The following is an 11,325-nucleotide window of genomic DNA, read 5'->3' on the forward strand; positions in this document are numbered from 1 at the left end:
ATAGACACATATACATATAAGCATGCAATGACAATGAAAGAAGAGACATACATTTTAAGGAAAATATTGTAACATAATATAATCACGAAATAACTAAAAGCAAAAGCATCATTTCTTTCTCCTTGAAAATTTCATACATTTATTCATTGAAATGTTATCTTATCCAACCCTATTTCTCCCTTCTAGCAACCCCTGTGTTTTCTCAAAACTGTTTGTCTCCCAACTTCATACTTTCTTCTTTTTGATAATTCACTAAGTCTAATTAGCACTGCCCATATGCTCAATGGGTAGAAATAGAAAAGCAAAAAGTAAAAGTTATTACTTTTTTGCAGGTGAAATATTCTGTATCTATCAAACACTAAAATACGGCAGCAGAATTTTTATGAACATGATAATTTATTTTACATTGAAATTCTAATGTTATTCTTCACAGAACTAAATGAAACAAAACTAAAATATATACCAAACTTGAATGGTTAATGCAACCCAGAACAGAAAGTTAAAAGTAGGCAACATTATCATACCCATCCAAGTTATCATAGACAGTCATGGTAACAAAAAACACCCAAGCACCAACAAAGCCCAGATAGGTAGAACAATTTAATAGGATAGAGAACTTTTCATAGAATCACATAACTGTAGCTACTTGATCTTAACAAAGGTGCCCAAAACACACGCTTTAGGAAAAAGTCTCCTCTACAAAGAGTGCTGGGAAAAGTTTACCTAAGTATACTTACCTGACTAAGAATTCAAACAGCTGAATAAAGAAAGGAAATGGATATAAGATAATAAAATCAGAATTGGAAAAAAAAAAAGGTAGAAATATTGAAGAAAATCCAACCTTAATTCCGTAAAGGAAAAAAAGCATAAGTAAAATACAAAGTTCCGTGGAAAGTTTCACTAAAGGGTAAAGAGATGACAGTAACTGGGCTTGAAAACAACAAGGGAAAAATTAAGTGAAAAGGAATGCATGAAAATTCCTATGAATTTCTATAGAAATATCAAATATAGATGATTTGGGGGCATAGAAAAATATGTATCACAAAGCATAGAAAATATTTTCAAAAGATGCACAAAATTTCCCAGAGTTAGGTAAATAGTACCCATCTAGATGCAGAAGATAATTATTTCACCAAGCAGACAAGACTGGAAAAGAGGATCCTCATCATGATATTATGACAGAAACACTAGATATACAAAAAGGATGAACATAGAATGTAGCAAAAAAAAAAAAAAAAATACTAAATCACATAGAAAGATGTGCCCATCAGGCTAATAGAAGACCTACCAATTGAAACATTCCAAGTCAAAAAGTATGTATTTTAGCTTTTGAAAAACTAAATAATAAGGAGGACCCTAGGAAGAATGCTTAATTCTCACTCAGAAGGGCAAATAGAATAGGCCCCCACAGTTGAAGAGAAGGAACAGCAAGGGAGCCTACCATTGAGGTCCTCTGAAAGACTCTACCCAGCAGGATACAAGCAGATGCAGAGACATAAATAGCCAAACTCCAGGGTGGAGCACAAGGAGTCTTATGGAAGAATTGGGGAATAGATGGACCTGAAAGGGTCAGGAGCTCCACAATGAGATGAATGGAGCCAATAAATCTAGGCACAGGTTGGGGAGGTGGGTCCTGCTGACACTGATGGACCAAGCAAGAACCATGTGTGGTGAAGACCCAGACCCTCTGCTCAGATGTAGTGAATAGGTAGCACAGTCTCCTTGTGGGTCCCTTAATATGGGGAGTAGAGACTGCTTCTCACATGGGCTCTGGCCCCCACACTTTGGTCACTTCCTTCTGGTGAGGAGACTTTACCAGGCCACAGAGATAGAGGATACAGGCAGTGCAGATGAGATTTAATAGGATGAGGTCTGATATTATGAGAGGTGGGCTCCCATGTCTAAAGACTAGGGGAAGAAGGGATGGCATGAGGGAGGGAGGGTGGTATCAAGAGGCAACAAAGGAGGGGGCTACAATTGGAATGTAAAGTGAACAAACTAAAATTTAAAAACTAAAAAAAAGAAAAATTGTAATAAATTAAAAATAAAAAAAATGATAGGACACAAAAAATACATAAGAAAGTTTTATAAATTATAAATGACCTGTGAGACTGTAATAAAGTCCTACAATCAATATCAGCTTTGCTTAGCCTAGCAGGATATCTACAAAGCAAAGAGACACCCTTTGCCTAGCATAGTACAAAGTGAGAACTTTTGTACAATAAACTGTATTGATTTAAAAAAAAAAAACAAACAAAAGAGAAACAAAATCTGATAGCTCAGACCCTCTACTCAAATGACTCATTTATTCTAACTATGCATAAGGGTCCCTAGAATAGTGGTTCTCAACCTTCCTAACGGCGCTACCCTTTAACAGAGTTCTTCATGATGAGGTGACCCCAACTATAAAATTATTTTTGTTACTACACCCTAACTGCAATCCTGTTACTGTTATGAATTGTAATGCAAATAGTTTTGGAGATAGAGGCTTGTCAGTGGTTCACATAACACAGGTTGAGAACCACTGCCCTGGATGCTGGAGCTGCAAGGGATGGAGATATGGCTCTGTAGAGTAACCACCAGCAGCCTGATGAGTTTACAGAATCTCTAACAGACCTTGCCTAGGGCAAAAGTAGTATGTGAGAGAATGAACTACACTTAACTAGTTCAGGCAAAATTGGAGATTTTATTAAAGATGTTTTAATATACATTTAAGAATAAGGGTTAGAAGAAAGATATACACGAGGAGAAAGCAAGACATGTCCATGTATGGCTGAAAGGCTTCGCAGTGCAGAGTGGCCCTTACAAATGGAAAAGATTCATATAGCATGGGATATATTTTCTGCTAGGTTTCATCCTAGAATAGGCTATACATATCATTTCCATTGAAACAAAATTTAGGTAATTAGAGGCTTAGAACATTCAGGTTTATCAGAATGCATCTTTAGTTCTGACATAGATTTAAATTTTAAAGTATTTTTTCTACTTATTAAAAAATTAAACAGCTATTTATAGATATCTTACTACTATGTTAGTATTGTTATCAGTCTTTCTTGAACTTTTATTAAATTCTAACTGAAGCAAGATATTCATATACAAATTTATTTTATTGTTTTTTGCCTAAGATATACAGGCAAGAGTGTAAAATATTCAAATTAAAAGATAATAAATGTCCTGTATTGAAGGATATATGAAAGAAAGTTATCTTTATTTAGACATTTTAATTAAAAATACATGTAAATTGAATTACATAGTTACCAAAATGTAGTTCCAAATACCATTTTTCCAAACATTTTACTGATTTTCAGTTTAATATTAGAGGTGTCTCTAGAGAAAGCATACTCAATGCTACAAAATTCATGAACTTAATGGTTATAAATTAATCTGTTTTCAAAAGAAACAAATAAAATAGACAAAAGCCAAATGCTTTTAAAACAAGCCAAAAATATATCTAATATGTAGGACTCTAAAATAAGCTCAGAAGAAACAAATGGCTCATTGACAAAATGAAGGAATAGCTAAAACCCAGAAATAAGTAAAAACAAAACAACACACACACCCACACACATCAGAGGAGACAGCAAGCATAGTTGGACACCAACAATCTGGCAACACTGGCCTGTGATCTAAGTCACTCTTCTAGTATGAAGTGAAGTATTCTTGAAATCTGCCTTTGGGTCCCATAACTATTAACACAATTAATCAACCAGCCAACCAAGCAACCAGTTCATCAAAAAATCAAACTAATTTACTAACATATAATTAAAATAACTTTACATCAAAGTAGATAAGAGTTTATAGGCTATTCTAGAACCAAATATGAGTAACCATGGCTCAGATCACAGATTTAGTTGGCCAAATTTCATCTTCCAACAAAATAATTATTTATTGAAAAATTTTAGTAACAAATCAAAGAAAAACATAAGTCAAGACACTTTTTACAGACACTGTGGAAACATCAGCATTGTGGCTAAGAGTTAATCCAGGAAACCTCAGGCATAAACCTTAAATGCTCTGGTGACATTCTTAACTTCTGAGTTGTTGGAAGCAAATAGACCACTAAGATAATACATTTCCAAAAGTTTCAGTCAGTGTCACCTGGCAGGCTAGGGATGGCTATTACAAGATGGACCAAGATAAATTGTAATTAGGCTTTGCACCTGCTACATTCAAACACCTCCACATCTCTAAATTCTATTAACTTAATCATCTTGTAAAATATCCAATGGCACTTTTGACTTCTTTCCTGAAAACTGCATTAAAAGGGTCCATCAAAAATGTCAAAATGGATGGGAGATCTTATAGTGTGTACTACTGTCAGAGCCCATGTCGTGTAGCTTGGGAAAAGGTATTATGTAAGGTCATAAAGGTGAAACTGACATTGTCAAGATCCCAGCAAGTTACAGATGTCAAGAATATAGAGCAACATCTGAGGTAAGCCGGACGAAGCCATCAGAGTTGGATCAGCAGGGAGGCCACTTGAGTTGCAACCAGAAAAAATGGACTGTCCAAGACTGTTGGAGTTCACAGTTCACTCAATGCTTAAAGAGGCCCAAATAGTTAACCTTGCATGGAACTTTACTGTTTGGCTTTCCAGATGTTTCCTTGCTTTATCACAGCATTTCCTCCCCATCTCCTTATGAATGAGTTTGGATTTTTGATATCAGTTTTTTTATGTGTGGCATAAAAATGTTAGTTGTTGCTCTATAAGAGAATAGAATGTATTGAGTCTCAAAAGAGATACTAGTTCTGGGATTTTAAACATCGTACTAGTCAGAATCCTTTGTGATTCACCAAACACCTTTGCATGAAAAGATAAGCATTAGTCACTGTAGGCCAAGGTTAGATCATTATAGTTTGGCTGTGAAATATCTCACACAAGCTCCCTGTGGTGGCGCAAAGGATTTCTTCACTATGTAGAGAGAAATATTGGGTGTCATAATCAGAAAGCATATTATATTGGAAAACGTGAAAGTATACTATGAAAGAAATGGTAGGTAGGGGAGAAAAATGACAGAGTAGAGTTGAGATTAAAGGGGAAACCCATGCCAGAATTAAAATGTGGGAGGATAAAGTAGTAAAAGATGCAAGAAAGAAATGGAGGACTAAGAGATGACCTGAGAAAACTGAAGGTGGTACCCAAAGCCTTTTGCCTGTGGATGGACCCCTTTACCCACTGTGGCAAGAGATAGTGCAATATCAGGGAAACTGAAAATGCTGCTGTCATGTTCTTCCAGGAAGACAAATGCCAAAAGGAAAATGGTTGTGTAGTTTGTCCCATTGGGACCTCTGGTTTGATTGTCATCAGGGAAATTAGCTGCCACCTGCACCTGGTGTCACACACGCTCCAATAATTTCCACATCTTTCTATGGTCGTGGGAAAACATGACAGCTTTAGATAATTTCTCTGGGTGAAAAACAAAAAGGAATCCATCCAGATCAATCTTCTCTGAACCTCAGAACAACATGACTGTGAACATGAAAGTATGTGACTAGTCCAAAAAAAAAACCTGACAGGCATGGCAATATGACAGACCGCACACTTAGGAATGAGCCCTGGAGTAAATAATGAGAAACAGCATGCAGAGGTGACAACTCTGAGTGGATGTCCAGGACCGTGAAGCTCAGGCGGCCATGTCAGTAATAAGAACACAGCACATACTATGAGCCCCATGTTGGCATTTTTTTCGCAATCTGAATTCTAATTTCTCTATCCCCCGGTCATTTCGCCCCTCTCAGACCCAATTGCCCAAATTTTAGATAAGCTTCTCCCATGTTAATGATCTGTTCCAGGACCATCACTGTTTTTCAGGGACTGAAACAGGATCTCACCTACAATGGACTTTTACACATATCTTTGGTTCATGAAGAGAAACACATCTGATAGGAAGGATACTCAGATTGTGTCATATAAATAGCCACCAGCTGGCTCAAAACCAAGTACTACGCTTCTATGGCTGTTTTCTGACATACTAAAGTAGAAAATGAGTCTTAAGAATGGTTTAGCTAAATAAAAAAGTATATGGCCTCTTAAAAGAATATTCACCATAGACTGAGAACAGAATTATATTTTTGTTACATATATAGTTCAAAAAAGCCACAATTCTCCCATTTCTAGGTGTATCTTATTCTTCTTCAGAACTCAGGTTGAACATTGCTCAAACTCTATTCTTCAAAATGAGTACAGACTTATAGCACAGGTTGCTTGATCTAGAATAATGGGTAGTTATTTCTAATACAAATATCCAGGGCAACACTAATAACCCATAGGCTCACCATGGTCTATGCTGACATTATTTTTGTATTTTCTCGTAGTTCCTTGATATCCTTGATATGACATGTGCATGAGATTGAAATATCTTGAAATTGATGGAGCAGTTGGCCTTTGTATGCAAGAACTTCTCTATTCCATTACAAAGTAAGACATTTCCTACTCAAACCTGATACATCCTCCATCACACATCCTTGAGCCTGGTTCGAAAGCACATTCTCTAAAACCTCATACTTATTGGGAATTCTATACCTTCTTTCTAAACATTATTTATGTTACAGTGTTGTTCCATAGTATTCCTTGATCTTTTCTAATTATTAAGTAGATAGACCAAGAGCAGAGCAAAAAATTAAGCAATTACTGATAGACTCTTTTGGGCAGAGAAAGAGCTCCACTATGACCAGGCCTTCTTCAAAGTTACTAAAAGCAATTTATACTCATTGAGGTGAAGCTAGGAATCCCACAGTCTTTCTTCTCTAGCACCTCTGAATTTATACTGGTAAAGCCGGGCTGTGCAGAAAAGGGCAGGACTACCACTGTTTCCCCCTTTCTAGAATCCTTTCAAAATTTAGCTGTTTCCCTCCCTCTCCCTGAGAATAAAAACTTCCTTGACATCTGAGGCTCTTTTTTTTCTGCCAAGAACTCCAAAAAGAAATGAATCTCTCAGAACCTAGGAAGGGATAATACAGGTGTGTTTGCTCAGGAAGAATTAATGATATCCTACCTCCACCTCACAAAGCAGAATTCTCCCTCCTCAGGAATATAACCATTAGCTGTTCTTCAGTGACAATTACTTTTTGCCACTATGAATGCACTCGTGATCCAGGCTATTGTGGGAATTGCTTGTAAATTCCATGCCATTTATGGTCCTGTTTTTCTACATAAGTAGAAAACATGGACTCCTGCTTCACTGCTTTCTTTACCACCTTAACTCTTGTGTTTGTATTCCTTCTACAGCATTCTATTTTCTGCTTTTGTAACCTCTCAGCCATAAACTTATGCCTGTTTCCCTCAATGTACTCTCTGTAACATTCTTTGTTGATTTTAGGTTTTTGGTTATTGAGGCTCAAAGAGAGGCCCAATGGAGGGTGCATAAAATGAGTCAGCAGGCATTTTCCTCAGTCTTAGAATTCAACAGCATAGATATTGAAATGAGATGGAAGCAAGCAATGGGATAGACACCTGACATGTAACCCCATCACATTAAGTTTGTTTCTTAATCATTTGTTCTATTTTCCACCTCTTGAAATCTGATGAATTCTAAGCCCACTAAGATCTAGTTACTTGTCCTGCATTCCTTCCCACTGGCAGATATCCCATCCTGTGTTGTCTGCTGGGTGTGGTGTTTTCCGTGCTTTCTTTTAGTTATGCTGCTCAGAAAGCACTCCTAAAAAAATTGGGAAGGCAATACGGAGTTGAGCAATGCACACGCTGTCATCCTGATGTATTTCCTTCTCCTTTATCTCTACTCTGTATCTGCTCTCTCTACTCATGATGATGGCAAGATTGCAAGATGCTACACCTGCCTGGAGAACTCTGTTCCATATCAGTTATTCCTGATCTCTGGCTAACTTCTGTGGAGGCTCCCTCATCAATGTCCAATTGCTGGTGTCTGCAGCTTACTGATATGGATTTCCTGAGATGGATTTCCTGACAGCACTGCCCAAAGACTCAGGTATTTTTTACACCAGACATTTGCGTGGGCATGTAGTGAAGTTAAAGGAGAAACTGAAAGACAGGAAAGAGAATGTGCTGACACAAGCTCTTGTTCACAGCCTTGTGATGAACACTGGCACATAACAGGATGTTTCAACAACAACACACACAAAAAGTAAACAAGCAAACATGTGAAACCGAAAGAAGAATATATCTTGTAATGAAGATGGGCTTATTTTCTCACCATACAAACCAATGAAGAAGCTGGCAAATGCTTTCAGAACTGGCAGCTGAATCATATAGCATAAATTTGATTGGAGTTTGCAAAAATACAGTAGAATTTGGCTTTATTTTTTTTCATTTTCTTATCTTGATTTTTGAACATTCTATTAAGGGATGAGTAATACTGTCCCCACATTAGGTTTGAAAATCTTGAGTGTGGGTAAAAAAATACAAAAAGGAGTTATGAAAACTTCTATGAGGCATAGCCTCATAATCTAGACTGTGACCCATTAGAACATGAGAATGAACCTCTCACAAGGTCTCAGAACGACACAATGGAAATTTAGACACCAAATTTGACCCATTTGGTTGAAATGCAATAGTACAACACCCTTTCAAAAAGAAATGGTGATTAAAAGTTCCTGTTTGTAGTTAACAATGACTCAGTGGATGGAGGAATCAGCAAATGACCCATAGTTCCTTAGCCCCAGAAATTTGGGGTATATTACAATGCAGATCAGTCTACACTGCAGCTCTTCACCTCTGCCTCTGTACATCATCTCTCTTTGCAAAAGAACAGGCAAGTGTGCCAGATAATGCTGAACCCATCATCCTTATTCTTCAAGATCTGTCAGCCATCAGGGCCACACAAGAGTGTGAAGCTTGATAAACTTGTGATATCTTGAGCCATAGAGAAGATGACTCTGGCATGCTTCCTCTTCCCAACAGCCACAGCGAGTGAGAATGGGAGAACATGACATCCATGTGCGTGTGGGCAGTGAGCAGTTTGTAACTGCTGCCAATGTCATGAACCACCCCGGCTTCAATAGGAAGACCCTGAACAATGACATCATGCTGCAAGTTTGCTTACCCTGTGACACTCAAAGCCCAAGTGAAAACTGTAGCTCTGAAAACCTCCTGTGTATCTGCTGGCAATCACTAGCTCTTCTCTGATTGAGGCAATCCCTCAGCTTCAGTGGTGGGTAGGATCTGTCACTTACTACTACTGTTTTCTGTGTACTTTGCAATAACCCCTACCTAAAATTATCCCACTGGCTTCTAGACGACATACACATCGCAGGTGCACAGTACACACATGGTATGAAATACATAGAAGAGAAATGTGTACAACAAATGAACTGATCCCCCCCCACTATTTCATCACTGAGTTGTTGTCTGGATACATTAGTCTTCACTCTTTTCCTTTCCTCATAGTCAATGATCTAGATCTGCTCCAGTGTCTGGATGGTCCAATGCTGCCTCAGGCTGACTGTGAAGCCTCCTATTCTGCAAAGATCACTGATAACATGATCTGGGCTGGATTCCTAGAAGGAGGCAAGTATTCCTGCCAGGTGATTGGCACCCTGTACTTATACACTCCTCTGTTCTCCTGGGAGTCAGGCTTCTAAGCCTTGGGGTGTAAAGGAAAAAGTGTCGTTTGATAGTCTATCCAGAATGAGGGGTATCTTTTGGATTTCAGCACATTAGTGAGTATTCTGGGTGGGCTATGGAGGAAAAGAAAGGGAGCAAGTAAGAATAAACAAGTAGGGCTGGAGAGATGGCTCAGCGGTTAAGAGCACTGTCTGCTCTTCCAGAGGTCCTAAGTTCAAATCCCAGCAACCGCATGGTGGCTCAAAACCATCTATCACAAGATCTGGTTACCTCTTCTGGTGTTCAGGTGTGTATGCATGCAGAACACTGTATATATAATAAATAAATAAATCTTTAAAAAAGAATAAACAAGTATTGAGTTTAGTATATATAGCTCTATTTCACATAGCCTTTGTTATGCACAATGTTCCTCTTTCTCAGTTGACTCTGGTGACTCTATAGATTGCAAAGGAGAGCTCCAGACCATTGTGGCCTGTGGTTATGGTTTGTCTTGTCAGATATTTAACTATGTGAACTGTATTTAGGACACAATTGCTGCCAACTAGAGATCCCCAATCCCTGTGCTGTCACAATGCTAATAAAGCAAACTTTTCTTCCCTGCTGTGTTCCTGTCTGATCTCTTTAGCCCTTTGGTTTTAATGCTTGCTTACATTTGAGACCATATCACTCTTCCATTGAGTGATATGCTTCCTGTATTTCAAAATAGGTTGTGTGTAACAGCAGTATGTGAGGAAACAAAATTCCAACTGCTCTCTATCCTCACACTGTTTGGATTCCATGACTAAGAAACTGTACCAACCAAAACGGACTGGTTCTCTCTAAATCAAATTACTCTTAAAATATTCTCCCACAAGCCTGCAAAAAGACTACCTCCTTTAGTGTATGTTTCTTATTAGTTGATTCTAGGATGCTGCAAATTGATAGTTAAAATTAGCTGGCATGGTAGTCAATTTCTACAGCATCTTGCCTCAATAAGGATAGGTAATAGCAGATAGTGCTGAAAGCATTTAGTCTAATCCCCAAATGCAGAGCTCAGAGTTCGGTTTACTACCCCAAACATTAGTACACTTGGAGTATCTTGGAGAAGCTTACACAGAATTTAGAAACTTGAAATCTTGGGTAGAAGCGAAAACCTTCCAAATCATAGAATGTGAACAATCCTCATTCACAATGTGACTGTGTCCCTAAAGGATAGCCTGCCCTTCATCAATAAGGACTAAGCTCCTACCCAAATTCTGATAAACACAAGAGATTCCAGCAATGTCTGATGAACACTCACTTCTCAAACATCAATATTAAAGGAACTGAAAAAGAGGTGATCACTAATTTGTTTTTCTTCATTTAAAACTTGATCTTTGTTTTATCTAGTTTTTATAAATTCTATATCATTATCATTTAGTATACTATTAAACTTTTAAAAGCTATATTTTTGTGTTCCTCTTTCTTTCATTGGAAAAGTAGTTTAATTATAGCTTAAAACTTCTTCTTTGTTACTAGTTTTCTTTTGTTCTCTCCCTGTTTCCCATTCTCTATCCTAGGCTAGCATTGCTTTCATGTTTCTAATAAGTCCCAACAGCAATTTCCCCTCACTCCACTCCTGCTACTTCTCCTCCCCTACTTCCCATTTCCCCCAAATCAAATTCTCCTCCATTTATCTAAAAAAGAAAAATGAAAAAAAAAAACACTTATGTTATATGACTATGTTTTTGTTTTAATCCTGGGTGTAGAATATGAGCCTGTAGGAGGCAAGAGAGAAGGGGAAATAATAAAAGTCTATTTCAGGT

The 11,325-nt window shown here is 37.7% G+C and overlaps 1 protein-coding gene, 1 pseudogene and 1 gene segment (V, D, J or C); 1 reads left to right on the forward strand and 2 right to left on the reverse strand.

Moving 5' to 3' along the window:
• The window catches only part of LOC127194822 (T-cell receptor beta-1 chain C region-like), a 231,238-nt gene that overhangs the window by 82,190 nt on the left and 137,723 nt on the right, over nucleotides 1-11,325 (reverse strand).
• The window catches only part of LOC127194343 (anionic trypsin-2), a 135,672-nt gene that overhangs the window by 43,026 nt on the left and 81,321 nt on the right, over nucleotides 1-11,325 (reverse strand). The gene's annotated exons all lie outside the window — the stretch shown is intronic.
• On the forward strand, nucleotides 7,077-9,558 carry LOC127194777 (anionic trypsin-2-like; annotated as a pseudogene).

The sequence above is a fragment of the Acomys russatus genome, chromosome 10 (assembly GCF_903995435.1).
Source record: "Acomys russatus chromosome 10, mAcoRus1.1, whole genome shotgun sequence".
NCBI lineage: Eukaryota > Metazoa > Chordata > Mammalia > Rodentia > Muridae > Acomys > Acomys russatus.